Consider the following 26836-nt stretch of genomic DNA (forward strand, 5'->3'; position numbering starts at 1 on the left):
AACTACAAAAGCCATAAATGGGCCACTCATCTGGCCAAGCTGAGGGATAACGGTGCTGCAAACAGTAACTTTTTAAATCTGTTTGAACTATATGGGAATCAGGAAAAGTATTAAAAAAAAAAATTGATAGCCCTAGAGGTTTTTATGGTGTTCACTGCCCTTGCAGATTCTCTGATGGCTAATATGCTCTGAGTGCCAAGAGGTTTTCCCACATTCTCTGCATTCATAGGGCCTTTCCCCGTGTGTGGATTCTCTGATGTTTAGAAAGGCCTGATCTGAGAGTGAAGGTTTTCCCACACTCACGGCATTTGTAGGGCCTGTCCCCTTTGTGGATTCTCTGATGTTTAGAAAGGTCTGAGCTGTGAGTGAAGCTTTTCCCACACTCACGGCATTCGTAGGGCCTGTCCCCTTTGTGGATTCTCTGATGAGCAGAAAGGGCTGAGCTGTGAGTGAAGCTTTTCCCACACTCACGGCATTCAAAGGGCCTGTCCCCTGTGTGGATTCTCTCATGTGCGATAACGTGTGAGCGCTGACTAAAGCTTTTCCCACACTCACGGCATTCATAGGGCCTTTCCCCCGTGTGGATTCTCTGATGAACAGAAAGGGTTGATCTTTGAGTGAAGGTTTTCCCACACTCACGGCATTCGTAGGGTCTGTCCCCTGTGTGGATTCTCTGATGTTTAGAAAGGGCTGAGCTGCTAGTGAAGGTTTTCCCACACTCACGGCATTCATAGGGCCTCTTCTCTGTGTGGATTCTCTGATGAACAGAAAGGGCTGAGCTGTGAGTGAAGCTTTTCCCACACTCACAGCATTCAAAGGGCCTCTCCCCTGTGTGGATTCTCTCATGTGCGATAACGTGTGAGCGCTGACTAAAGCTTTTCCCACACTCACGGCATTCGTAGGGCTTTCCCCCGTGTGGATTCTCTGATGAACAGAAAGGGCTGAGCTGCTAGTGAAGGTTTTCCCACACTCACTGCATTCATAGGCCCTCTCCCCTGTGTGGATTCTCTGATGAACAGGAAGGGTTGATATTTGAGTGAAGGTTTTCCCACACTCACAACATTCAGAGGGCCAGTTGCCTGTGTGGATTCTCTGATGATTAAGAAGGGCTGAGTAGTCATATACGTTTTTTCCACACACTGTGCATATATTTTTTCTCTTTCCAATGATGATTTCCTGCTTTGTTGTGGTTTCCTTGAGGTCCTTCTGAGTTCCCTGAGAGGAAATACGTTTACTCATTTTCACCCCCGGCTGGTTTCCTTGTTCTCTTTCTGGTCTGTGCTGAATCTCGCAGGATTTTTCCTCCTCATGACTCCTGGACACATGGCTTTTTGATCTTTGCAATAATGCTCTGTGTTTATCCACTTGCTGAACATTTTTCTGCTGAGAATTCTGCTCCTCTTTCTCACATGCCATTGCACCACCTGCTGTGAAAAAGACAGAAACATCAAACAGGAATGAAAAGTGAAAAGCCAAAACAAACTAAGCGCTGGAGGGAGGTCAAATAAAAATCACAAACTGAACTCCCCCATTCTCTTCCCCAAAACAGGAGAGAGGAGGGGATCAATTTGGCTTTCAAGTCCCATCCAAATTCTCAGGGGGAAGGGAGGAAGCTACTGCCTGGCGTCTGCTAGAATCTACGGGAAGCCATGAGCTATAGTTACTCTGAGGATATGACCCCTGCTGGCAACAATAATGAACTGAGACACCTCTCAAGGGCTTGGTAGGGCATCCCAGATGTTTCCTTCAGGCACTTTCACACTCAGAGTTGGTTTAATGTTTCCTCACCTCTGCAGGGAGATCTCAGGGTCTGTTTTCCCTCTGAACCCTGCAGGTCTGAGACCAACGGCTCTTCCCCTTGTTCCAGCTGGGAGATCACATCAGGTTTGGAAAATGGAAACCCTGCTCGGATGAAAGAAAACAAAGGAGTTCCGTTGATTTCATAAAACTTTCTCATAAAAAACATTCTATTAATTTAACTTTAATACTTAGTGTGACCCGGTGTGCCTGGGCTAGTCCTCACTGAAAATACCAAGACCAGGGCAGGCTGAAAAAGGGAGAGCAGAGGCTCCCCAAACTGGTGGTTAACACGGAAGTTAAACTCACCAACCAGTCACCAACTGTGCTTCTGATCCCCTACATGGGTTATCAAGAAACTGAAAAAAGAAATCACATGGCCCCCTTTATTGCATCCCAGTTCTCTGGCTCCTAATCAGCACCTAGGTCCAGCCCAGTGAGAGGTTATTTAAAAACTCTACTCACATAAACAAAGTGTTCTTCTGACCCCAGAGTCAGTCACATTACCCGGTCAGTATAGGTTTGGATCTTACTCAAAATACTACGATGCCAGCCAATCATTGGCATCTAAACTAAAGGTTTATAAGCAAGAAAGCATCTGAACTAAAGGTTTATTATAAAAGAAAGAAAAAGGGAGTTGTTAAATGGGAAAGCAGTCAGACACATTCAGAAATCTATACATCTGGTTCTTAGCAGTATTGGTGAGTTTCTGGCTTGAACGGCTCTCTGGTAAACATCCACATTATTCACTCCTTTGTTCAAGCCTTCAGTTTGTAGAGAAGTTGCTCCACAGGTAGGAAGAGGAATTAAAGACAAAATGGAGATGATGCAGCTGCCCTTTATATTCCTTTTTCCAAGTGGCTTCTAATTCCTGTGTCCCAAACACAAGCTTCACAGCACATGGCATGGAAAAGCCTTGGAGTTCTCAGTACACAGTGCGATACAGCATGGCCAGAGGGCAGCTGGAGAGGGTTAGAAGGGAGCCTTATTCCCTGCAGAGGGAAGAAAGTTTGCCATAGATGAACTAGAGCACCTGAAGCCAATTAGAGCACCTGCAGTCAGTCACCTGATAAAGACCCTTGCTCCAATCAGACAGGGAAGGAGCTGGAGCAGAAGGATTGGTATTGGAGCAGAGAACAGTTTGAAGGGAAGCAGAGGAAAGTTTGGAGAAGTGCTGCAGTGGGCTAAGAAGTCCAAGACCCTAGGTAAGGGGCACCTGGCTTGTACAGAGGGAGGGCAGGAAGCCCCCACAAACTGAAGGGTAGGAGCAGGAAGTAGCCCAGGGGAAGGAACCATCAGTTCAAGTGGTTCACCACTATCCTCAGGGCCCCTGGGCTGGGACCTGGAGTAGAGGGCGGGCCCAGGTCCCTCCCTCTCCACTCCCCTCCTCAAGGACACTAGTGGGGCAGTTAATATTCCAATTCAGGGGCAAGAAATGGTGCCCTGAATCGCCCCCCCCCAAGAAGAGAAAGCACGAGACCCATCATAATAGTGCCGGCAATTTGCCACAACAGGCATAACCCTGCATGTCTTGCTGACTCAATAGGTGTATCCCCTTAATCCTTTCCATGGGTTCATTGTATGGCTGATGACCCTGGCTGGGCCATCGAACAGGCTGGGCAGCGCTGATGCCAATATGTCTGGGGGTGTCACTCAGAAACACTGCACAAGTCTGGAATACAGATATACCTTACATATCTGTAACTCACAATACAAAGATAGAAACAAGATTATCATACTTGGAAACTCATAACATTTTCACTGACTCCTTACATGGCATATATAGCACGATTCATTGCAATTTCATCATATTGGTATTGTGATGCAGCAGGAGAGTGTTAGCAGGGAGCCTTATTCCCTGCAAGGGGAGGAAGGTTTGCTACAGATTAACTGGAGCACCTGAGGCCAATTAGAGCCCCAGCAGCCAGTCAGGTGATAAAAACCCCCTGCTTCAGTCAGACAGTGTGGGAGTAGGAAGGTTTAATGTAAATAATATAATATAATTAATATTAATATATAATACCCATATATATGTTGGGAACACACAGACATTTAACAAAGTTCTAGCCTTTCCATTGGCTCTTTTGGTCAGGTGCCCAATACTTTTTTTTTTTAAACCCTGTTGGCTTGTTAACCCTTTAGAGGTAGAGCAAGCAGAGAACTCGCACCAACAGGGATTTTACAGCCAACTGGCTGGCTGGGTGTTTATAAAAGGGAGATCCCTCCCCTCCCCTTCATTTATCACTGTATGGCTTGTTAGGTACCATTAGAAAAGACATAATCTACTGAATATCCTCCTGTTAAACTGTGTAGCAACATTGTATGGAAAGTGATGAGATTTTACAGTATGATATTACTGAAAAAGCTGCAGCCCTAACCTTAAGTTTCTCAGAGACAGCAAGGCAAATAGCTGGTCAAATAGCCATTCTCCACCAGGGGGAAGGTGTGAAGAAGACATTTACATTCCATCATAGGGACACTTGAAGCTCGTATCTATGACAGCCTGTCACCATGACTCAGCTGAGAACTGAAGTGGTTTCTAGTACAAAGGACTGAATTATAAAAAGAGGTGAGGAAAATGCATGAGACTCTCTCTCTCTCCCCCTTTTCCCTCTGTTCATGACAACTCCTGAAGAACTGAATGTGGGCGGCAGGGGCAGGTTAGGGGGAGTCCTGGCTGAAAGGAAAACCAGCCTGTCTCAGCAGATGGTGAGAGAAACATTTGTTTTAAATCCCTTTTAGCTTGTTAAGTTAAACATTAGTTTGTGTTTTATCTTTGCATTTCTTTCATAAACAATTCTGACTTTTATGCCTCATTACTTGTAGTCACTTCAAATCTTTTGTTTTTTCAGTAAATAATTTTGTTTCCTTTTTTTATCTAACCAGTGTGTTTAGATTAAAGTGTGTTGGAAACTCCATTTGGAATAACAAGGCTGGTGCATGTCATTTTCCACTGATGAAACAACAGATTTCATATGAGCTCCCATTGTTCAGGAGTGTGCTGGACAGTGCAAGATGCACATTTCTGGGGGAAGTCTGGGAGCAGAGAATTTTCTGAGGTTCTCCTGTGGGGCACTGTAATTTGTGAGTCACTGACTAGCAGCACTCAATACTGTGTAGCTGGGAGCGAGTTACACGCTGGAGACTGAGTGTGAACTGCCCAGGAGTGGCTGCTCTCACAGTAGAGCAGTGTAAAAGGCACCCCAGCCTGGGGAACTGAGGGGACACAGCTGTTAACAGTCCAGATTGTACTGTGCTTAATGTCACAGACACTCAATTTCGAAGAGTCTCCTAAAACACACAGAAAGTAAATCCACGTCCCAGAAATCGAAGTCTCCCTGGCACTGCTTCTTGCTGACAGATGGGTCCAGAGACAGAGTCCTGGGGAAGCTGGAAACATAAGCGTGGGGCTCAGTGGAGAACGGGAACAGGAAGGGCAGGGATATTATTGAATGCAGGATCTCAGCAGTGCTAGATGTCAGGATAACACATATTGCAGCCCATTGGCAAACATAATCCTAAATATACATATAAAATGATGGGGTCTAAATTAGTTATTTCCATTGATTTATACAAGGGCAATAAGATATTCTCTGTATTACTGTCTATCCCTTTCTAAATAATTCCTAACATCCTGTTTGCTTTTTTGACTTCCGCTGCACACTGCTGGATGTCTTCAGAGAACTATCCACAATGACAAAAAGATCTTTTTCCTGATTAGCCTAATTTTGCCCCCATCACATTGTATGTATAGTTGGGGTTATTTTTTCCAATCTGCATCACTTGACATTTATACACATTTGCCATTTTGTTGCCCAGTCACTTAGTTTTGTGAGATCTTTTTGAAGTTCTTCACAATTTGCTTTGGTCTTAACTATCTTGAGCAGTTTAGTATTGTGACGTTATTGATATAATCTGGGACCATATAGAACATGGTTGCAACCAAGGTCCTGTAGTGGCACCAAATCTTATGTACAGGGGGTCATCTAAGGTGTCCAAGACCAGGTTATGGGTTGCTGGTTATAATTATGGTGTCTATATGTATGTATCATTTTGTAGTTGAAGTTATGAGTATTGGCTCTATCCTGTGTGTATTTCAAACTTATGCTGTGCTTCTGGGAGACATCCCAGACAAGTTGGTGTTAGCTCTGCTTAGCCTGCTTGATGGCCCATTAAGGTCCATCAGCTATTCAACTGACCCATTGAGAGAAGGCAGATACGCCTTGTAACTCAGCAAAGTATGCAGGGACTCGCCCATGTGACTCCAGACTCCATTTTGCTGTCATTTTCCACAGTAAGAACAAAGAAGTGTTCTTACACCTCGAAAAGCCTATAAAAGGCTGATGCCTCATCTCCATCTTGTTTTCAATCCTGCTTTTTACCTCTGGAGGAACTTTGCTACAAACTGAAGCTCTCAACAAAGGACTGACTGACCCATCCCACAGGAGGATGTACTCCAGAGATTTGATTTGAACCTGCAGTTTACTCCATCACTGCTACAAGCCTGAACTAAGAACTTTGCCATTACTGCGTGTAATTGATTCCATTTAACCAATTCTAGCTCTCATCTTTATCTTTTTCCTTTTATGAATAAACCTTTAGATTTTAGATTCTAAAGGACTGGCAACAGCATGATTTGTGGGTAAGATCTGATGTGTATATTGACCTGGGTCTGGGGCTTGATTCTTTGGGATCGAGAGAACCTTTGTCTTTTATTGGGGTGCTGGTTTTCATAACCATTCATCCCCAGGACGAGTGCACGGGTGGTGATACTGGAAGACTGGAGTGTCTAAGGAAATTGCTTGTGTGACTTGTGGTTAACCAGTGGGGTGAAACCAAAGCCCTCTTTGTCTGGCTGGTTTGGTTTGCCTTAGAGGTGGAAAAATCCCAGCCTTGGGCTGTAACTACCCTGTTTTAAGCGATTTGTCACTCTCAGTTGGGTCCCACCAGAACTGCATCGTCACAAGTATCATCTGCAAACTTTGCCACCTCACAGTTTACCCCTTTCTCCAGATCATTTATGAATATGTTGAATACGATTGGTCATAGGACTGACCCTTGGGGAACACCACTCCTCTCCATTCTGAAAATTTACCATTTATTCCTACCCTTTGTTCCTTGTCTTTTAACCAGTTCTCAATCCATGAAAATATCTTCCCTCTTATCCCATAATAATATAATTTATGTAAGAGCCTTGGAAAAAATAACCAACTATACATACAATATGATGGGGGCTAATTTAGCTACAACGAGTCAGGAAAAAAGATCTTGGAGTCATCGTGGATAGTTCTCTGAAGATGTCCACGCAGTGTGCAGAGGTGGTCAAAAAAGCAAACAGGATGTTAGGAATCATTAAAAAGGAGATAGAGAATAAGACTGAGAATATATTATTGCCCTTATATAAATCCATGGTACACCCACGTCTCGAATACTGTTTACAGATGTGGTGGTCTCACCTCAAAAAAGATATTCTAGCACTAGAAAAGGTTCAGAAAAGGGCAACTAAAATGATTAGGGGTTTAGAGAGGGTCCCATATGAGGAAAGTTTAAAGAGACTAGGTCTCTTCAGCTTGGAAAAGAGAAGACTAAGGGGGGATATGATAGAGGTATATAAAATCATGAGTCATGTTGAGAAAGTGGATAAGGAAAAGTTATTTACTTATTCCCATAATACAAGAACTAGGGGTCACCATATGAAATTAATAGGCAGCAGGTTTAAAACAAATAAAAGAAAGTTCTTCTTCACACAGCGCACAGTCAACTTGTGGAACTCCTTACCTCAGGAGGTTGTGAAGGCTAGGACTATAACAATGTTTAAAAGGGAACTGGATAAATTGATGGTGGCTAAGTCCATAAATGGCTATTAGCCAGGATGGGTAAAGAATGGTGTCCCTAGCCTCTGTTTGTCAGAGGATGGAGATGGATGGTAGGAGAGAGATCACTTGATCATTGCCTGTTAGGTTCACTCCCTCTGGGAAACCTGGCATTGGCCACTATCGGTAGAGAGATACTGGGCTGGATGGACCTTTGGTCTGACCCGGTACGGCCGTTCTTATGACCTGCTCTGTCCTTCCGATATATTTTGTACCCTGAAATGATTGTGTCCCATTGATTGTCCTCACTCCACCAGGTTTCTGTGATGCCTATTATGTCAATATTCTCCTTTAACACGAGGCACTCTAATTCACCCATCCTATTATTTAGACTTCTAGCATTTGTGTACAAGCACTTGAAAAACTTGTCACTGTCTATTTGTCTGCCCTTTTCTGATGAGTCAGATTCTTGTGTGTGTGAATGCTTCTCGTCTGATCTGGCCCCTACTTTATCCTCTTCCAGCCTCTCTGCTGGACTAGAACTAGAAACTCTATCACTAGTCTCTCCTCTAAGACAAGTCTCTGTCCGATCCAGGAGCTCCTCTGCAGCCATTGGCTTTCCCCCATCTCTTAGTTTAAAAACTTCTCCGCAACTTTTTTAATGTTAAGTGCCAGCAGTCTGGTTCCACGTTGGTTTAGGTGGAGCTCATCCTTCCTGTATAGGTTCCCCCATCCCCAAAGTTTCCCCAGTTCCTAATCAATCAATCTAAACGCCTCCTCTCTACACCATCATCTCATCCACCCACTGAGACTCTGAAGCTCTGCCTGCCTACCTGGCCCTGTGCGTGGAACTGGAAGCTTTTCTGAGAATGCCACCATAGAGGTCCCAGATTTCAGCCTCTTTCCTCGCAGACTCAATTTGGCCTCCAGGACATCTCACCTACCGTTCCATATGTCATTGGTGCCTACATGTACCACGACCACCGGCTCCTCCTCAGCACTACACATAAATCTATCTAGATGCCTTGAGAAATCAGCAACCTTTGTACCAAGCAGGCAAGTCACCATACATTTCTCCCAGTCATCACAAACCCAGCTATCCTTGTTTCTAATGATCAAATCTCCTATTACTAACGGCTGCCTTTTCTTAATGCCTGGGGTAACCTCAGTACAAGAGGTTACCCCAACACCATCTGGGAGGACGGTCCCAACTATGGGAAGGTTTCCCTCTGCTCCCATTGACAGCTCTCCTTCCCTGGGCCTTTCATCCTCCTCATCAGCCGCTCCTAACCCTCAGTTTTACTTGAGGAAACAGGAGATATTTGACACTGTGCGATACGGCTCCTGTGCTCTGTTCCCAAAGTGTTCTGCAGCAGGGGAGGGTCTCTGGTAGCGTGTGTGTCACTGGCATATTGGGGTGATGCTGAAACAGGGCAGAGTAGAGGTGGCATTGAGGGGCTGCCGTGAACCATGTCCCTTCTTTTCCCCTTCCAAGAACAGAGGGGAGAGTAACCCTTACCCAGCGAGGTCACATTCTCATAGTTCTCCTGCATGACATCCCTGTAGAGGGCTCTCTGAGTGGGGTCCAGCAGAGCCCCCTCTTCCCTGGTGAAATACACAGCCACCTCCTCGAAGGTCACCGGCCCCTGAAAGAGCGAGAGTCCAACATTCAATACCTGCTCCCCCACTCACAGCCCCCCTATACATGGAGGACAGGAGCCAAACAGAAACTCTGGGTGGACTGCAGTCAGAGTCCCACCCCCACCCTGCTCAGAGCATCCAGGAAACACCAGGGGGAGGGGATGAAGCGAGAGCCCCTCCTGTCTCCCAGCAGAGCCATCACATACCTACTAGCCACTGACTGATTCAGGAGATGGAGCCCCTAGCTGGGTCCAGGGACAGCTCCCTGGTAGGAAGCCCAACAACCTCCCCATTCTGAAGAGCTGGATGTGAAGGGAGGGGAAGCTCCCCTAAGCCTCACTGGTGGGTGCCCCCTTCATATCTCACAGCAGCCACTGGTTAGTCAGGTCGGGCTCCAGCACTATGAGTCTGGTCAGTTTTCCCAGCCCCATGCAGCTGGGTTATTTTCTGCTCCACAAACTAGAGCATTTCCACCGCCGAACCTCCTGGGTCTGTTCCTAGAATCTAGGCCACATATTAAATAACTCCCAGCAGGGTTAGCACACCCCTGTCCTCCTCCCTTTCTCCACCCTGTGCATTTCCTGCAAACCAGACTGCAACCTCCAAACCAGCCTGTGCAAACCTTCCCATCTCCCACGTATTTGCTGTCCCTCTCCCCCCCTGGAGGAACCCACCAGCAACCCCCTGATAATACCTACCTGAACTGGCTCCTCTGCAGCCATTTCTCTCCCCTGTCCAACGAGAGGATGGGATGAATTGGAGCGAAACATGGACATTATTCCGCAGCCTGGCAGGGCGAGAAGGGCAGTTGTGAAGGTTTCAGAACAGGCTTTAATTCATTTCAGAGCATGATTCCCCCAGGCCCTTTCCCTGCAGACAGGCACCCTAGAGTCTGCCATGCTGAGAAAGGCTTGATCTCTTTGTACAGTGTAGACCTGGCCTCTCCTGCCAGGCTAAGCCCACAGAGACATTTTTAATGTCTCCCTCCCCTCACCCCGTAACAAAGTCTCTGAACACAAGGCTAGAAAAAAGCAGAACCAAAGGAGTCACTGTGCGGGATCCCCTCGAACACTGACCCCATGGCAGCCACACCCCAGCAGGAGGGATATGGAGTCAGGAACTGGATTTTCCTCTGTCTGATTCTCATCTTTTCCACAGGAAAGTGACTCTATCCAGGGTGCAGCAATACATCTGTCTGGGCAGATTAGAGATCTGGAAATCTCTCTCCAAACTCTTCTCTCCCACGGCCCCTTTCAGTCTCTCTTTCTCCTTCTATCTCCTTTTCCCCTCTCCCTGCCCGTCTGGTAGGAAAGTCCCATTCCTGGGTAGTTTGCTCCCCCATGGCTGGATTTGCTCCTGCAATTGTTAATTGGATGAGAAACGAGGGGGGTCTGTTTGTGTGGAGTCATTTTAAGGCCAGACCCCAGCATTTTCCCTTCGTTTCTTTCAGTTACCTGGAGACTCTGGCTCAGAATTTAGTATTAACAGGGCCCAGGGCTGCCCTAGGGGGCTAGGACCAGCTAGAGAAAGTCATCCCCTGGGCCGGGCAGAGAAGCAGCTTTAATTCAGGTCACTTCCCAGCACAGAACCCCGCTGGGGGAGCAGCAGCTGCTAAGCCTGGTCTCCCAGATCACTATGGAGGCTGCAGCGTCTGACCCAGGAAGCTGAACCCCAGTATCCTGAGCAGAGAGGGAGAGAGCGTTTGAGCAGCTTCCCTCCTTTAGCTCTCTAAGGAGAGCAGCTAATGAGAGCCCCTCCTCACAGGGAGAATTGCTGATCTCATTTGTCCCACTGTCCATCTGGAGTCACTCCTTGTCCTTCCATACAGTGAATCTGGATTAACATTGGTCTCAATGAAACCAGAGTTCAGAAAGAATGAGTCCAGAATGCTGGGGAAGGGACCATTGTGCGACAGTGCTGACCCCCTTCCCACCTCCCTCATACCCCAGATCTAGGACAAGGACGGGGGGGGGGCATAATTTTCCAAATGGAACTGAAAGTTCCTGCAGTTTTCAAAAGAGGAGAAAAGCAAAATCTGTGATTTCACACTAACGGTGACTGATAAGTGGATAGAAAGTTATCACAGTGACAGGGCATGTGACTGGGGAATGCCAGGCAGTGCTTGGAGCCAGGACTCTGACACAAGTTGATCAGAGAGAAGGATCATGGTTAGTAGCAGCCCCCAGACACTCCCCAGTACCCAGAGCCCAGACCCCACAGCCAGGGGCAACAGACACCCCCTAGCCAGGGTCCCACCAGATATTCCCTGGGACACAGCTCCCAGAATCCCTGGACAGGGGCCCCAGATACCCCTCAAAGCCCCACTGGCCAGGGAAGCCCCACCAGACCATGATTGCCAGGTTGGGAATCCCAAAGGGTTCCCCCCACCAAGTGCCCCCAGCAGCCAGGGACACCCCACCAGGAACTCAGTCCCTCACTGCCTGCCTAGGACACCCCCCTGATTTCCAGCAGGATCTGCCATGTCGTTTGTCTGGGACCCCCTCCTCTGCCCTGATGCTTTTCAGTGGGACCCTTCACTTTGCTTGCCTGGCATCCCCTGAGCTAGTGCCAGAGCTCCGCTCCCTCCCCCCCACCCCACCCCTGTGCACTGGGCAGGGCAGCGATCCCAGGAGTCTGCGGGGGAAGCCCAGACAGAGCCCCTGGCACAGCACCAGGCTCCCTCTAACCCCCTGCCCCACCCTCAAGAGACGCCCAACCCCACTGTTCTGCAGCCAACAGCGACACTCACCTCCAGGACCCAAAGCCTCAGGGCTGGGCACATCACAACCAACCCCCCCAAACCTCCAGAACCCACCAATTTGATTAGGGTCCCACCTGCCCAGTCACCTAAACAACTCCCACAACCACAACACCCCTTCAGCTCCAGCTGAAATCTCCCCACACAGACACCCCTTCCCCCAGTGCAACACTGTTACCTCACAGTGCCTGAGAAGTGGATAGAAAGTGACCACCGCCCCCTGCTGGCCAGTCACACAGGCAGAGGGAGCCCTGGGGGATGCTTCTTTAACAGGAGAATGGAAAACCTGGAGGGACAAAATAGGTAAGAAATGTCCATGGCCTGTCACTAGCAAATAATGGCCACCATGGATCCACCCCAGAGGTGGCTGCATCTTAGCACTGTGGGAATCAACCTCTCACAGAGACCATTTGTCATGGGGTTTAGGATACTTCTGGACCCACACTGCACTCAGAGTGACCTCCTCATCCCGTGCCAGCTGGAGAAAAGAAAAGGGTCCAGCCAACTCTCCCGTTACCAGCTGGGAACCACTGATCCCCAAACAGGGGGAGGCCTCTGGCTTTGATGTGTATTAAATATGTGGCTGGTCTCTTTCTTCGGCAAACATTTTAACAGAGGTAAAGGGGGGAAGAAATGGTTCTCAAAGGAGAGGGGAAAGATCCACACTGGGAAATTTAACCCCCTGCAACCTCCAAGATGGAGAATGATTCAGGGCAACAGGTTTCCTCCAAGAAAGGAGAAGTTGCTGGGATTGAGAGACATGGGGAACAGCCCCAAACATGAAAGGAATTTTAATTGATATTTGATAATAACGTAGAACTGAAAGAGAAAGACTGGAAATCTGAGAGATTTTGGCTCTATTTTTGCAAATAATAGAGAGGAAAGTGGAAAATCAAAGGGATTTTATATCAGTTTATATCTGATGTGCAGTAAAATGTCAGTGTTTCACATCAGTATTTGTTAAATGAATAGAGAGGAAATGGGCAACATTTGCAAACATTTTATATCTATGTTCAAGAAGCTGAGAAAAGGGGTAAATCTGAGATTTTCTTGTTATTTTATAATTAGAGAGACGGGGGGAAATCTCAGGGCATATTCAATTAGAAACAGACAACTAGAGAGAAGTGGGGCAAACGTTTAGGGTATTTTATATCAACCTTTGAGATTTGCAGAGAAAACGTGTCACGACCTGCAACTGAGGGTGGAAAATCAGACTCCTGGAGAGACCAGGGGGAAATGGGGGAGACGGGAGAGCGGCTCGTTGGCGGGGAAAGGGGCGAATCTCCCCGGATTTTATAGCTCCGTGTGAGATACTGAGAGAGAAAAGGGGCAGAACTGGAGAGAATTTGTATCGGGGGCGAGAGGCAAGTGGCACCAACAGGGACAGGATCCAATTAACCCCCCTCCACCTTCGCCCGCCCGGCACTTCCCCCAGCACCCCCCCCGGTCTCTCATTCACCGGGGCAGGGGCGGGCAGAGAGGCTCCAACGGCCCCGCGCGAGCCAGGCAGAGCCGCAGCGGCCCGCGCGCATTTGCAACTCGGCTTGTTCTTTCCCCCCAACGTCACTTCCGGTCCAGGGAGAGTCAGGAACTACATCTCCCAGCCTGCCCCGGGGCCGCTTCCGCTCTCTCCAGCCCAGGTAAGGGAAGGTTTCAGCAGGTAAAATCGCGCATGCTCCGTGCGAGCCCCGCTGGGGGCGGGAGAACAAAGCTGCTGCTGCTGCTGCCGCCTCCGCGTGAGCCGGGCCCGGGCTGAGCCGCTGCTGCTCCCTGGGGGGGGTCTGTGCGGGGGGGCCCGGCCGGGGTGTCTCCAGGTGGGCCCCGCCCCCTGGGCAGCCCGGGGCTCTGCCCGCCCCCGCCCCGCCCGGAGCCCCCGGGGTGTGAGAGACCGGGGGGGGGGGGGCGGGCACGTGACTCTGCCCTGGGAACCCGGGAGAAGCCTCGAGCCTCCTCGGCCCCAGCGGAGCCGCAGCAGGATCCGCCCCCCGCTGGGATGGGGGAGCCGGGAGGCCCTGGGAGGGTGTCGGGCAGGGGAGAAGCTGGAGTTGTAGGAGGGGAAGGTCGGTGGGACGCGGGGGGGGGTTGAACTGTCTCTGGGCAGCCAGGAAATTCCCGGGGGGGGGGGAGCGGGCGGGCGGCGGGGGCGGGGGGGTTAATTGGATCCTGTCCCTGTTGGTGCCACTTGCCTCTCGCCCCCGATACAAATTCTTTCTAGTTCTGCCCCTTTTCTCGCTCAGTGTCTCACCCGGGCTGTAAAATCCGGGGAGATTCGCCCCTTTCCCCGCCAAGGAGCTGCTCTCCTGTCTCCCCCATTTCCCCCTGGTCTCTCCAGGAGTCTGATTTTCCACCTTCAGTTGCAGGTCGTGACACGTTTTCTCTGCAGATCTCAAGGGTGGATGTGCCCAGCCCTGAGGCTGTGGGTCCTGGAGGTGGGTAGATCTCAAGGGTGGATGTGCCCAGCCCTGAGGCTGTGGGTCCTGGAGGTGGGTATCGCTGGGGGCTGGTGGCTGCAGAACAGCGGGGGTGGGCGTCTCTTGGGGAGGCGGGACAGGGGGTCAGAGGAAGCCTGGTGCTGTGCCAGGGGCTCCGGCTGGCTCCTGGGATCGCTGCCCTGCCCAGTGCACAGAGCTGGGGGAGGGGATCACTGGCACTAGGTCAGGGGATGCCAGGGAAGCAGAGGGAGGGGTCCCACTGAAAAGCATCAGGGGGTCCTGCTGGGTGGAGGAGGGGGTCCCAGACAAATGGCAGGGCAGATCCTGCTGTGGGGGAGTCCTAGGCAGGCAGTGAGGGACTGAGTTCCCAGTGGGCGGGTCTCTGGCTGCTGGGGACTCTTGGTGGGGGGAACCCTTTGGGATTCCCAACCTGACAGTCATGATCTGGTGGGGATTCCCTGGCTGGTGGGGCTTTGAGGGGTATCTGGGGTTCCTGGCTGGGGACTCTGGGGGCTGCGTCCCAGGGAATATCTGGTGGGACCCTGGCTGTGGGCTCTGGGAACTTCTACTAACTATGATCCTTCTCTCTGATCAACTTGTGCCAGAGTCCTGGCTCCAAGCACTGCCTGGGATTCCCCAGTCACATGCCCTGTCACTGTGATAACTTTCTATCCACTTATCAGGCACTGTTCGTGTAAAATCACAGATTTTGCTTTTCTCCTCTTTTGAAAACTGCAGGAACTTTTGCTTCCGTTTGGAAAATTTGTGCCCCCAGCCCTTGTTCTCGATCTGGGGGTTGAGGGATGTGGGAAGGGGGTCAGCACTGCCACACAATGGTCTCTTCCACAGCGTTCTGGACTCATTGTTTCTGAAATCTGGTGTCATTGAGACCAACGTTAATCCAGAGTCACTGTATGGAAAGACAAGGAGTGACTCCGGATCGACAGTGGGGCAAATGAGATCAGCAATTCTCCCTGTGAGGAGGGGCTCTCGTTAGCTGCTCTCCCCAGAGAGCTAAAGGAGGGAAGCTGCTCAATCGCTCTGTCCCTCTCTGCTCAGGATACTGGGGTTCAGCTTCCTGGGTCAGACGCTGCAGCCTCCATTGTGATCTGGGAGACCAGGCTTAGCAGCTGCTGCTCCCCCAGCGGGGTTCTGTGCTGGGAAGTGACCTGAATTAAAGCTGCCTCTCTGCCCAGCCCAGGGGATGACTTTCTCCAGCTGGTCCTAGCCTCCTAGGGCAGCCCTGGGCCCTGTTAATACTAAATTGTGAGGCAGAGTCTCCAGGTAACTGAAAGAAATGAAGGGAAAATGCTGGGGTCTGGCCTTAAAATGACTCTACACAAACAGACCCCCCCCCTCATTTCTCGTCCAATTAACAATTGCAGGAGCAAATCCAGCCATGGGGGAGCAAACTACCCAGGAATGGGACTTTCCTACCAGATGGGCAGGGAGAGGGGAAAAGGAGATAGAAGGAGAAAGAGACTGAAAGGGGCTGTGGGGGAGAAGAGTTTGGAGAGAGATTTCCAGATCTCTAATCTGCCCAGACAGATGTATTGCTGCACCCTGGATAGAGTCACTTTCCTGTGGAAAAGATGAGAAACAGACAGAGGAAAATCCAGTTCCTGACTCCATATCCCTCCTGCTGGGGTGTGGCTGCCATGGGGTCAGTGTCTGAGGGGATCCCCCACAGTGACTCCTTTCGTTCTGCTTTTTTCTAGCCTTGTGTTCAGAGACTTTGTTACGGGGTGAGGGGAGGGAGAAGGGAGGTTAAAAATGTTTCTGTGGGCTTAGCCTGGCAGGAGAGGCCAGGTCTACACTGTACAAAGAGATCAAGCCTTTCTCAGCATGGCAGACTCTAGGGTGCCTGTCTGCAGGGAAAGGGCCTGGGGGAATCATGCTCTGAAATGAATTAAAGCCTGTTCTGAAACCTTCACAACTGCCCTTCTCGCCCTGCCAGGCTGCGGAATAACGTCCATGTTTCGCTCCAGTTCATCCCGTCCTCTCGTTGGACAGGGGAGAGAAATGGCTGCAGAGGAGCCAGTTCAGGTAGATATTATAAGGCGGTTGCTGGTGGGTTCCTCCAGGGGGGGAGAGGGACAGCAAATACGTGGGAGATGGGAAGGTTTGCACAGGCTGGTTTGGAGGTTGCAGTCTGGTTTGCAGGAAATGCACAGGGTGGAGAAAGGGAGGAGGACAGGGGTGTGCTAAACCTGCTGGGAGTTATTTAATATGTGGCCTAGATTCTAGGAACAGACCCAGGAGGTTCGGCGGTGGAAATGCTCTAGTTTGTGGAGCAGAAAATAACCCAGCTGCATGGGGCTGGGAAAACTGACCAGACTCATAGTGCTGGAGCCCGACCTGACTAACCAGTGGCTGCTGTGAGATATGAAGGGGGCATCCACCAGTGAGGCTTAGGGGAGCTTCCCCTCCCTTCACATCCAGCTCTTCAGAATGGGGAGGGTGTTGGGCTTCCTACCAGGGAGCTGTCCCTGGACCCTGCTAGGGGCTCCATCTCCTGTATCAGTCTGTGGCTAGTAGATGTGTGATGGCTCTGCTGGGGGAGAGGAGGGGCTCTCGCTTCGTCCCCTCCCCCGGGTGTTTCCTGTATGCCCTGAGGAGGGTGGGGGTGGGACTCTGACTGCAATCCACCCAGAGTTTCTGTTTGGCTCCTGTCCTCCATGTATAGTGGGGCTGTGAGTGGGGCAGCAGGTACTGAGTGTTGGACTCTTGCTCTTTCAGGGGCCGGTGACCTTCGAGGAGGTGGCTGTGTATTTCACCAGGGAAGAGTGGGCTCTGCTGGACCCCACTCAGAGAGCCCTCTACAGGGATGTCATGCAGGAGAACTATGAGAATGTGACCTCGCTGGGTAAGGGTTACTCTCCCCTCGGTTCTTGGAAGGGGAAAAGAAGAGAGATGGTTCACGCCAGGCCCACAATGCCACCTCTACTCTGCCCTGTTTCAGCATCACCCCAATATGCCAGTAACACACAAGCTACCAGAGACCCTCCCCTGCTGCAGAACACTTTGGGAACAGAGCACAGGAGCCCTATCGCACAGTGTCAAATATCTCCTGTTTCCTCAAGTAAAACTGAGGGTTAGGAGCAGCATAATCAGCAGAAGCTTCCTACCTCTGACCTCTCGAACCCTGAGCCTTCTCCACCCAGACCACAATTATGCTTGGGGTGTAACGAGCAGGCTGCTGGAGTCAGAGCTGCTGGTCCAGGGTCACTTATCACACAGACACTCCGTGCATCCTTGAATGCTGGCTGGGGGTATCCAGAGAAGGAAGCTCAGTGGCGGATTTAGCGTTAGTGGGGCCCTGTGCTCAGCTCCATTTTAGGGGTCCCTCCTTGGGACATAGGCAAGAAAAAGAACATTCTCTCATTTCCCTCCCACCCCCATTTTTCATTCTTTTTTTCCTTCCTCCTCCTCCTCCTCCTATAAGTAATAGGAAGTAAATGAAAATAAAGTGAGGTACATTGATTGTTTTTGTCGTCTAACCGATTTTTCCACAGACCACTTGAAAATCGCTGAGTCTTGGTGCACCACTTAATGATCTTTCCATATATTGTTTGTACCATTAGCTAACTATTGTAAAGCGCTTTGGATAAGAGCCCTTTATTAAAAATTAAAAATGTTGGAGTGCAGTGTCTGGGCAGGAGTTAGGGTGTGGGAGGGGGCAGGGGGTTGGGGTGTGGAGCACTTACCTGGAGCAGCTCCTGTTTCATGCGAGCAATGCAGGTGGGGATGTGGGGGGTGCAGGCGTCAGGGTGGGCAGGAGGCTGTGTGGGAGGGGGGCAGGAGTCAGGGCTGGGGGTGTGTGATGGGCAGGGGGTGGGGGATAAGTGGTTATGGGTGGTTGCAGGAATCAGGGTGGGCAGGGAACTGGGGTGTGTTTGAGAGGGGTGAAGGAGTAAGGGCTGGGTGTTCAGGGTGCAGGAGTCAGGGCTGGGGGTGCAGGGTCTGGGAGGGGGTTGGGGTGCAGGAGCAGCTGGAGATTGGGGTGCAGGGTCTGGCCAGATTTTAGGATGCAGGAGGGGGATCAGGGTTGGGGCAGGAGGTTGGGGTGTGAAGTGCTTACCTGGGGGGCAGCTCCCATTTGGTGTGAGGGGTGCAGATGGCAATGTAGAGGGGTGTGTGCAGGAGCTCCCATTTGCTCAGGGTGCGGTTGAGGATGTGGGGCAGGGTGCAGGAGTCAGAGCATGGGGTGTGAGGGCTCGTTATGGGGAGGGGATACAGGAGTCAGGTCTGGGGGCTGGGAGGGTGGGCTGGGGTACTGGGGGTGCTCTCAGCCCCCTACCCTGAGTGGCTCAAGCAGGGGCTGGGGGCAGGGGGATATGTGATAGGGGAGTGCTTTGTAAAGCAGTGAGCAAGTGACCAGGGAGCTTTTCAAACAGGGCTGCTAATGGGGTGTTTCGTGAGGGAGTTTGGAAGGGGAGTGGGAAGGGGGCGAGGTGCTCTTGCCATTCTTTAAAACATTTGAGCTATAATACAAACTTCTTGATTGAAACAAAAACCCTGTTGTTAACCTAGGTGGCTGTAAGAGAGAATGCAGGCAGAAGCCCAGCAGCAGAGTGGGGGCTATCCTGTTTATTGCTATCCTGTTTATTGCTCTCAATGTAGCATGTATGATTACCTGCCCTGTGGGCGGGTGGCTTACGTGTGCATTCGGTGCAAGGAGCTCCTGGCCCTCAGAGACCGCGTGGAGGCTTTGGAGGCCAGGGTGATGGAACTGGAGACGCTAAGGGGGGCAGAGAAGTATGTTGATGAGGCTTTTCCGGGACACTTGTAGATTTCTCCCACCTCCGGTCAGACAGCCACTGCGCTGATGAGGAGGATGAAAGGCCCAGGGAAGGAGAGCTGTCAATGGGAGCAGAGGGAAACCTTCCCATAGTTGGGACCCTCCTCCCAGATGGTGTTGGGGTAACCTCTTGCACTGAGGTTACCTCTCTGGGGAGGGAACCCCAGGCATTAAGAAAAGGCAGCTGTTAGTAATGGGAGATTTGATCATTAGAAACAAGGATAGCTGGGTTTGTGACGACCGGGAGAACTGTATGGTGACTTGCCTGCTTGGTGCAAAGGTTGCTGATTTCTCGAGGCATCTAGATAGATTTATGTGTAGTGCTGGGGAGGAGCCGGTGGTCGTGGTACATGTAGGCACCAATGACATATGGAACGGTAGGTGAGACGTCCTGGAGGCCAAATTTAGTCTGCAAGGAAAGAGACTGAAATCTGGGACCTCTATGGTGGCATTCTCAGAAATGCTTCCAGTTCCACGCACAGGGCCAGGTAGGCAGAGCTTCAGAGTCTCAATGGGTGGATGAGATGATGGTGTAGAGAGGAGGCGTTTAGATTTATTATGACCTGGGGAAACTTTGGGGATGGGGGAGCCTATACAGGAAGGATGGGCTCCACCTAACCCAACGTGGAACCAGACTGCTGGCACTTAACATTAAAAAGGTTGCAGAGCAGTTTTTAAACTAAGAGATGGGGGAAAGCCAATGGCTGCAGAGAAGCTCATGGATCCGACAGAGACTTGTCTTAGAGGGGAGTCTAGTGATAGAGATTTTCTATAAAAGCAACAAAGAATCCTGTGGCACCTTATAGACTAACAGACGTTTTGCAGCATGAGCTTTCGTGGGTGAATACCCACTTCTTCGGATGCAAGAGATTTTCTAGTTTTAGTCAGGAAGAGAGGCTGGAAGAGGATAAAGTAGGGGTCAGATCAGACGAGAAGCATTCACACACACAAGAATCTGACACATCAGAAAAGGGCAGACAAATCAACAGTGGCAAGTTTTTAAAGTGCTTGTACACAAATGCCAGAAGTGTAAATAATAAGATGGTTGAATTAGAGTGCCTCGTGTTAAAGGAGGATATTGACATAATAGGCATCACAGAAATCTGGTGGAGTGAGGACAATCAATGGGACACAATCATTCCAGGGTACAAAATATATGGGAAGGACAGAGCAGGTCATACTCGGGGGGTGGGGAGGGGAGTGGCACTGTATGTTAAAGAAAATGTAAACTCAAATGAAGTAAAAATCTTAAATGAAACCACATGTTCCATAGAATCTCTATGGGTAGTAATTCCATGCTGTAAAAAGAATATAACAATAGGGATCTGTTATCGCCCACCTGTCAAAGACAGTGATAGTGAGGATGAAATGCGAAGGGAGATTAGAGAGGCTATCAAAATAAAGAAATCCATAATAGTAGGAGATTTCAATTATCCCCATATTGACTGGGTACATGTCACCTCAGGACAAAATGCAGAGACAAAATTTCTGGATACTTTAAATGACTGTTTCTTGGAGCAGCTGGTACAAGAACCCGCAATGGGAGAAGCAACTCTCGATTTAGTCTTGAATGGAGCGCAGGATCTAGTCCAAGGGCTAAGTATAACAGGACCGCTTGGAAATAGTGACCATGATATAACAACATTTAACATTCCTGTGGTGGGAAGAACAGCTCAACACTGGCATTTAATTTCAGGAAGGGGAGCTATGCAAAAATGAGGGGGTTAGTTAAACAGAAATTAAAAGGTACAATGACTAGAGTGAAATCCTGCAAGCTTCATGGACACTTTTCAAAACCACAATATTAGAGGCCCAACTTAAATATATACCCCAAATTAAAATACACAGCAAAAGAACTAAGAAAGAGTCAACGTGGCTTAACAACGATAAAAAAGAAGCAGTGAGAGATAAAAAGGCATCTTTTAAAAAGTGAAAGTCAAATCCTGGTGAGGTACATAGAAAGGAGCATAAACACTACCAAATTAAGTGTAAAAATGTAATGAGAAAAGCCAAAGAGGAGTTTGAAGAAGGGGCTAGCCAAAAACTCAAAAGGTAATAAAATGTTTTTTAAGTACATCAAAAGCAGGAAGCCTGCTAAACAACCAGTGGGGCCACTGGACGATTGAGATACAAAAGCAGCCCTTAAAGACGATAAAGTCATTGCGGAGAAACTAAATGGATTCTTTGCTTCAGTCTTCATGGCTGAGGATGTTGGTGAGATTCCCAAACCTTTTGTGGGTGACAAATCTGAGGAACTGCCACAGATTGAAGTGTCACTAGAGCAGGTTTTGGAACTACTTGATAAACTTAACTGTAACAAGTCACCAGAACCAGATGGTATTTACCAAGAGTTCTGAAGGAACTCAAATGTGAAATTGGGGAACTATTAGATATGGTTTGTAACCTGTCCTTTAAATCGGCTTCTGTACCCAATGACTGGAAGATTGCTCATGTAACGCCAATATTTAAAAAGGGCTCTAGAGGCGATCCTGGCAGTTGCAGACTGGTAAGTCTAATGTCTGTACCAGGCAAATTACTTGAAACAATAGTAAAGGAATAAAATTGTCAGGCACATAGAAGAACAAAAATTGTTGAGCAAAAGTCAATATGGTTTCTGTAAAGGGAAATCATGTCTTACTAATCTATTAGAGTTCTTTGAAGGTGTCAACAAACATGTGGACAAGGGGGATCCAGTGGACATAGTGTACTTAGATTTCCAGAAAGCCTTTGACAAGGTCCCTCACCAAAGGCTCTTACATAAATTATGTTATCATGGGATAAAAGGGAAGATCTTTTCATGGATTGAGAACTGGTTAAAAGACAGGGAACAAAGGGTAGGAATAAATGGTAAATTTTCAGAATGGAGAGGGGTAACTAGTGGTGTTCCCCAAGGGTCAGGCCTAGGACCAATCCTATTCAACGTATTCATAAATGATCTGGAGAAAGGGGTAAACAGTGAGGTGGCAAAGTTTGCAGATGATACTTGTGATGATGCGGTTCTGGTGGGACCCAACTGAGAGTGACAAATCGCTTAACAGGGCAGTTACAGCCCAAGGCTGGGATTTTTCCACCTCTAAGGCAAGGCAAACCAAACCAGCCAGCCAAACAGGACTTTGGTTTCACCCCACTGGTTAACCACAAGTCACACAAGCAATTCCCTTAGACACTCCAGTCTTCCAGTATCACCACCAGTGCACTCGTCCTGGGGATGAATGGTTATGAAAACCAACACCCCAATAAAAGTAAAAGGTTCTCTCGATCCCAAAGAATCAAGTCCCAGACCGAGGTCAATGTACACATCAGATCTCACCCACAAATCACACTGTTGCCAATCCTTTAGAATCTAAAATCTAAAGATTTTTTTCATAAAAGGAAAAAGATAGAGATGAGAGCTAGAATTGGTTAAATGGAATCAATTACATGCAGTAATGGCAAAGTTCTTAGTTCAGGCTTGTAGCAGTGATGGAGTAAACTGCAGGTTCAAATCAAGTCTCTGGAGTACATCCTCCTCTGGGATGGATCAGTCAGGACCTTGGTTGCAATCATGTTCTATATGGTCCCAGATTATATCAATAACGTCACAATACTAAACTGCTCAAGATAGTTAAGACCAAAGCAAACTGTGAAGAACTTTAAAAACATCTCACAAAACTAAGTGACTGGGCAGCAAAATGGCAAATGTGTATAAATGTAAAGTAATGCACATTGGAAAAAATAACTCCAACTATACATACAATATGATGGGGGGCAAAATTAGGCTAATCAAGAAAAAGATCTTTTTGTCATTGTGGATAGTTCTCTGAAGACATCCAGCAGTGTGCAGCGGAAGTCAAAAAAGCAAACAGGATGTTAGGAATTATTTAAAAAGGAATAGTATCAGAGGGGTAGCCGTGTTAGTCTGGTTCTGTAAAAGCAGCAAAGAATCCTGTGGCACTTTATAGACTAACAGACGTTTTGCAGCATGAGCTTTCGTGGGTGAATACCCACTTCGGAAGCAAGTAGTGGAAATTTCCAGGGGCAGGTATATATAAGCAAGCTAGAGATAACGAGGTTAGATCAATCAGGGAGGATGAGGCCCTGTTCTAACAGTTGAGGTGTGAAAACCAAGGGAGGAGAAACTGGTTCTGTAATTGGCAAGCCATTCACAGTCTTTGTTTAATCCTGAGCTGATGGTGTCAAATTTGCAGATGAACTGGAGCTCAGCAGTTTCTCTTTGAAGTCTGGTCCTAAAGTTTTTTTGCTGGAGGATGGCCACCTTAAGATCTGCTATTGTGTGGCCAGGGAGGTTGAAGTGTTCTCCTACAGGTTTTTGTATATTGCCATTCCTAATGTCTGATTTGTGTCCATGTATCCTTTTCCTTAGAGACTGTCCAGTTTGGCCGATGTACATAGCAGACGGGCATTGCTGGCATATGATGGCATATATTACGTTGGTGGACGTACAGGTGAATGAACCGGTGATGGTGTGGCTGATCTGGTTAGGTCCTGTGATGGTGTTGCTGGTGTAGATATGTGGGCAGAATTGGCATCGAGGTTTGTTGCATGGATTGGTTCCTGAGTTAGTTACTCTGGTGCGGTGTGCAGTTATTGGTGAGAATATGCTTCAGGTTGGCAGGTTGTCTGTGGGGGAGGACTGGCCTGCCACCCAAGGCCTGTGAAAGTTTGGGATCATTGTCCAGGATGGGTTGTAGACCCCTGATGATGCGTTGGAGGGGCTTTAGCTGGGGGCTGTATGTGATGGCCAGTGGAGTCCTGTTGGTTTCTTTCTTGGGTTTATCTTGCAGTAGGAGGCTTCTGGGTACACGTCTGGCTCTGTTGATCTGTTTCCTTATTTCCTCGTGCGGGTACTGTAGTCTTGAGAATGCTTGGTGGAGATTTTCTAGGTGCTGGTCTCTGTCTGTGGGGTTAGAGCAGATACGGTTGTACCTGAGTGCTTGGCTGTAGACAATGGATCTTGTGATGTGTCCGGGATGGAAGCTGGAGGCATGAAGGTAGGCATAGCGGTCGGTAGGTTTTCGGTATAGGGTGGTGTTAATGTGACCATCACTTATTTGCACCGTGGTGTCTAGGATCCCAAGATCCACAAACCCGGAAATCCTGGATGCCCCATCATCTTGGGCATTGGCACTCTCACTGATGGACTGTCTGGATATGTAGACTCTCTGCTCAGACCCTATGCTACCAGCACTCCCAGCTATCTCCGTGACACTACTCATTTCCTGAGGAAACTACAATGCATTGGTGACCGTCCAGAAAACACCATCCTAGCCACCATGGATGTAGAGGCTCTCTACACAAACATCCCACACACTGATGGAATACAAGCTGTCAGGAACAGTATCCCTGATGATGCCACAGCACAACTGGTTGCTGAGCTCTGTGCCTTTATCCTCACACACAACTATTTCAAATTTGATGACAACATATATCTCCAGATCAGTGGCACCGCTATGGGCACCCGCATGACCCCACAATATGCCAGTATTTTTATGGTCGACCTGGAACAACGCTTCCTCAGCTCCCGTCCACTCTCACCCCTTCTCTACCTACGCTACATTGATGACATCTTCTTCATCTGGACCCATGGGAAGGAGACTCTGGAAAAATTCCACCACGATTTCAACAGCTTCCACCCCTCCATCAACCTCAGCCTGGACCAATCTGCACGGGAGGTCCACTTCCTAGACACCACGGTGCAAATAAGTGATGGTCACATTAACACCACCCTATACCGAAAACCTACCGTCCGCTATGCCTACCTTCATGCCTCCAGCTTCCATCCCGGACACATCACAAGATCCATTGTCTACAGCCAAGCACTGAGGCACAACCGTATCTGCTCTAACCCCGCAGACAGAGACCAGCACCTAGAAAATCTCCACCAAGCATTCTCAAGACTACAGTACCCGCATGAGGAAATAAGGAAACAGATCAACAGAGCCAGACGTGTACCCAGAAGCCTCCTACTGCAAGATAAACCCAAGAAAGAAACCAACAGGACTCCACTGGCCATCACATAGGGTCCCCAGCTAAAGCCCCTCCAACGCATCATCAGGGATCTACAACCCATCCTGGACAATGATCCCACACTTTCACAGGCCTTGGGTGGCAGGCCAGTCCTCGCCCACAGACAACCTGCCAACCTGAAGCATATTCTCACCAATAACTGCACACCGCACCAGAGTAACTAACTCAGGAACCAATCCATGCGACAAACCTCGATGCCAACTCTGCCCACATATCTACACCAGCAACACCATCACAGGACCTAACCAGATCAGCCACACCATCACCGGTTCATTCACCTGCACGTCCACCAATGTAATATACGCCATCATATGCCAGCAATGCCCCTCTGCTATGTACATCGGCCAAACTGGACAGTCTCTAAGGAAAAGGATAAATGGACACAAATCGGACATTAGGAATGGCAATATACAAAAACCTGTAGGAGAACACTTCAACCTCCCTGGCCACACAATAGCAGATCTGAAGGTGGCCATCCTCCAGCAAAAAAACTTTAGGACCAGACTTCAAAGAGAAACTGCTGAGCTCCAGTTCATTTGCAAATTTGACACCATCAGTTTAGGGCTAAACAAAGACTGTGAATGGCTTGCCAATTACAGAACCAGTTTCTCCTCCCTTGGTTTTCACACCTCAACTGCTAGAACAGGGCCTCATCCTCCCTGATTGATCTAACCTCGTTATCTCTAGCTTGCTTCTTGCTTGCTTATATATACCTGCCCCTGGAAATTTCCACTCTTGCATCCGACGAAGTGGGTATTCACCCACGAAAGCTCATGCTGCAAAACGTCTGTTAGTCTATAAGGTGCCACAGATTTCTTTGCTCCTTTTACAGAACCAGACTAACATGGCTACCCCTCTGATACCTGCAAATCAGTGACTCACAAGTTACAGTGCAGCACAGGAGAACCCCAGAAAATTCTCTGCTCCCAGACTTCTCCCAGAAATGTGCATCTTTCCCTGTCCAGCACACTCCTGAACAACGCAAGCTCATATGAAGTCTGTCATTTCATCAGTGGAAAATGACATGTGCCAGCCTTGTTATCCCAGATGGAGTTTCCAACACACTTTAATACAAACACACTGGTTAGATAAAGAATAAAACAAGATAGTTAACAATCAAAAAAAATTTTAAGATACAGATAATGAGGCATAAAGCTCAGAATTTTTTACAAAAGAAATGCAAGATAAAACACAAACTAATGTCTAAGTTAACAAGCTGAAACAAGGCAAATGTTTCTCTCGCCATGTGCTGAGACAGGCTGGTTTTCCTTTCAGCCAGGACTCGACCTAACCCACCCCTGCCTCCCACGTTCAGCTCTTCAGGAGTTGTCACGAGCAGAGGGAAAGGGGAGAGAGAGAGTCTGAAGCATTTTCCTCACCTCTTTTTATAACTCAGTCCTTTGTACTAGAAACAACTTCAGTTCTCAGCTGAGTCATGGTGCCAGGCTGTCTGTCGGAGATATGAGAATTGGGAGGGAAAGTACAGAAAGAGCTTTGGAGCTTTGGTCAAGCTAGCAGGCCTGAAGTATTAGCTGAGCTTGCTGCTCTGTGTAAAGGGCATAGAAAG

At 48.8% G+C, this 26836-nt stretch overlaps 1 pseudogene; it reads right to left on the minus strand.

Moving 5' to 3' along the window:
- The window catches only part of LOC120381919, a 480690-nt pseudogene that overhangs the window by 121160 nt on the left and 332694 nt on the right, over positions 1 to 26836 (minus strand).

This window comes from Mauremys reevesii, linkage group 14, assembly GCF_016161935.1.
Source record: "Mauremys reevesii isolate NIE-2019 linkage group 14, ASM1616193v1, whole genome shotgun sequence".
Lineage (NCBI taxonomy): Eukaryota > Metazoa > Chordata > Testudines > Geoemydidae > Mauremys > Mauremys reevesii.